The following is a 3,783-nucleotide window of genomic DNA, read 5'->3' on the forward strand; positions in this document are numbered from 1 at the left end:
TAAACAAAGTATTTAGCAGGAAATTTGACATACCATTTATCAGAATAGCAATAGTAGGTCTCCTCCCTCCCCGGGCCTATGATGTACCAAGCCATAGGCTTTTGTTCAGATTATATACCAGGCCCCTTTCTGTGAAACAGCCTCAAATTAAACTAGAAACCAGTTGGTTACATCATAACATTTACACCATATTGCACCAGTGGGTATATCTTGCCTGGCAGGTTGGTATTGTAGTATCCAGGGTCCAGCACTTAGTAATAACAGTGTTCTCTTTTCTCCCTTAGTGGTCTACATAGAATCTTCTGGAACGAGGAAAGCTAGCCAGCAGCGAGAAGAAAGATGCCAGGTGAGTGTGAGATTGAATTCTTTTTTATGTTCTCTACCAACAAGTGTGTAGTGTGTTGGACAACAGGGTCCTGTCATCTTGTTATGGTGTACATCCAAAAGCAATGATAATGGTCTGTTATTTTTGAGACCTCTGGACCTTCCTGACCAATAACTAGTAGAGAATTATCCCACGGATTGCACTGTGATCTTCATCAATAACTGTTGTCTTCTTGGAGAAGCCTCCACACATGAACCCTTAGAGAGTTCTTTCATTTTGACTCTACAGGTCATATATATGTACATGTAAATTTAGTATATTCCCACACTCTATGCACAATTATTCTAATAACACAGTCATTTCCATCAAAATTGGTGACTAGTAGAGAAATCTGAAAAATTAGCCTTGGCATGGTGATACATGTTTATATCAAGGCCAGTCTCAGTCACATGAGCTCCCATCTAAGAAAGCATAAAATCAGGAAAATTAGTCAAAATTATTCTGTCTTAGCATATATAAAAATTTGTGAATAAAATGTGGGCATGATTTAAATATTCCATGAAGGACCCACTGAAAATGTTTATTTCTGATTTTGAATTTAAAACTGTAGGTTTACTAAGGATTTTCTTTTACTAAGGATTATTACATAGATTTTACATTAGTGTGGTGTATAGAGCTTGGGGCTTTGTAAATCTCTTTCTAAAAGTGCTAGAAATTGACTTGAGATGTACTATGATAGAAAATAAAAATGATTATAAAAATAATATATCATGGATAATGCCAGTAACAGAGGATGAGGGAAAATGTTGAACAGAATAAGCAGAAAGAAACAGAATGAGCTTTCAATAAGTGAACTCTATTTAGCACTTTTTGAGAACTGAATGGAAAGAAGTTACACAATTTATTAACGGATTTATGATTGTAACTGAATAAACTAGTTAATCATACTGGATATACTAGTTTCTTAATAACATGATGCATGCATTCATCTGCTTGGCTTTTTCTCTCTAAAATATTTGAGATGCCATACATATCACACTCCATATGTGTGTGCAAATAACTATTCAGAGGTGGTGTACCTGTGTGCTGCAATGTGTATCTATTCAGGTATATGTGCAAGCAAGAATGGTAATCTCTCTCTCTCTCTCTCTCTCTCTCTCTCTCTCTCTCTCTCTCTCTCTCTCTGTGTGTGTGTGTGTGTGTGTGTGTGTGTGTGGCCAATAGTGAATGCTATAATCATATCCATCATGGTTTGTATTGTATCAATTAATAACTATAACTAAGGAATACTAAAACTAAGCTGGTGTATACAGGTGCAAACAACAACAGAAGAGACCCTGTCTCCAACAGGTTGGAGGTGAGGACCAGCGCTAGCATCTATCCTCTTACACACACACACACACACACACACACACACACACACACACACACACAGCATACATACACATCATACAAAATTATATTTTGAAATTTCAATTTTGATAGTAATACTTCTCTGTTAGTTTATGAGTTTGTGATTTGGTTATATTTCTTTTCAGACCTTTGTGTGAAGATGCCAGCTGCCTCCTCCTACAGGTGTTATTTCACCACAAACAGTGGTAAATACAAGGAGATGATGACACTTACTGCTCTGATCCTCCTTCCAGTTTCTTCTTCTCTGATGCCCTATCCTGCCACATGGACACTCTACATACAGTCTCCTGATCTAGAATTTCCAAACCCTGACCTACCATGACACCTACCCTGGGTGACACACTTCAACTTTCTATTTTTGCCCATGTACCTTTCATTCCTCCTTTCTCTGCTACCCCTGTCTTCCACCATCTGCACCAAGTCACCTATAGTCAAAGACTCCTTGGGTTTCAATACCATGTGACTCTATATCCATAGCCCAACAGTCTAGCCACCTCCCCCTACTTCCACTCAAGGTGTGTATTAATTACTTGTCTCATTGCTGCAATAAAATACCTCTCAAATAGCATTTAAAGCTGAAGAGTTTGTTTTGGCTTACAGCCAGACAGGATACGGTCCATCATGGTGCAGAAGGTGTGACATCAGGAGCTTGATGACTTTCTACCCAATGGCCTGCTAACACCCTCTAGCACTGTTAAAGCTACACAGCAAGGAGGAAGCTCACACATCAGTTTTCTTCTTGGTTTATTAATGCACTGCAATGAAAGTTCAGTAACAGAGTCTTTATCAAGTTCTGATAGGTAACCAAGAATAGTTGTGGTAGGTAGCCTACAATTGTTTTGGGGGACCTCTGAAGCCTTCCTGATCAAGAACTCAGCACCTGGTCTGGTATTTTCACTTAATAGCTTGTGATTTCTGGAGGCAGCAAAATCTACCCATGGAAGGTATTTTTTTCAGACTCGCATTCTTTATTAATATAATTTTTAGAATGAGATCTTGCCATTATTTTAATATACACTGATTGGTTGATGAGTCGATTGCTTGACTGATGAGTTGGTTGGTTTCTGTGGGTTGTGAGGGTGTGAGTGTGGAGGGCGAAGGAGGACCTGAAGGATACTACTGTCTCCTTCCACCATGTGGGTGCCAGGAAAAATCAGGGTTCTCAGGCTTGGCAACAAATGCCTTTACCCATTCAGTCATCTCACCTTAAGTCATAATTTTAAATTATCTTACAAAATAAGGGGTTTCTGTAGTGTTTTTAATTTATCCTTAATATTGGCTAATCTTCCCATCCTTTAGTGGGAAACATACTATCAATGTTTTGATAAGTGGTCACACTGTCAAACTCTGAAATATTTATATTTATGTTCATATGTTAGTGCCCTTCTCGGCCTTGGTCAGAGAAGTTTATGTTTGCAGTGGATAAGACTCACCAACTGGTCAAAAGTGCTGAGAATGGGAGACTACAGAACTCTTATTCCCAAATGGGACATCTACATTACCCCCTCCAAGGCTTATGGAACTTTACCAATGAAGGGTAGAAAGAGTGTAAGAGTTGGAGGATGGGGAGGAGAGCTGTGAAATGCCTGCTTAACATGACATGGCTACCATATCCACAAACTCTCCAAACTGGTGTTTACCACATAATACCTGTTCAATTTTGAGCCCATCAACATTCCTTCTATCATAAATGGGCCCCACTCCTACCTGAGGAGCAGTTAATTGTTGCTATGGGATAGGGAGTTACATTCACCAGTGTTGTAGTCACTGTTAAGTGACCCTTACTCAGGCAAATACCTGCCCGCCTCCATGCTCATGAAAACAACTAATTAAACATAGTGGGGACACACGCTAAGCAAGATATGAAAGTACAGGGGGACTTGGAAAGAAGGGTTCAGCAGGAATGCAAAGAGGACGAGGGGGGAATTGATAAAAACATACTATACTATATAGATATAGATTCACACACACACACACACACACACACATACACACACAGGGAAAGAATAATTTAACAAACCAGAGTTAGTCTTTGGCTAGTGGTA

General features: G+C 39.2%; 1 long non-coding RNA gene across 1 annotated transcript; it reads left to right on the forward strand.

Annotated features, from left to right (window-relative positions):
* Positions 1-233: 233 nt before the first annotated feature.
* LOC121143788 lies at positions 234-2,306 on the forward strand. The gene is made up of 2 exons (XR_005881113.1): positions 234-346; positions 1,864-2,306. It is a non-coding gene; the product is annotated as an uncharacterized LOC121143788 (long non-coding RNA).
* Positions 2,307-3,783: the final 1,477 nt, after the last annotated feature.

Source organism: Mesocricetus auratus, unplaced genomic scaffold (genome assembly GCF_017639785.1).
Source record: "Mesocricetus auratus isolate SY011 unplaced genomic scaffold, BCM_Maur_2.0 Super-Scaffold_100013, whole genome shotgun sequence".
Classification (NCBI taxonomy): Eukaryota; Metazoa; Chordata; class Mammalia; order Rodentia; family Cricetidae; genus Mesocricetus; species Mesocricetus auratus.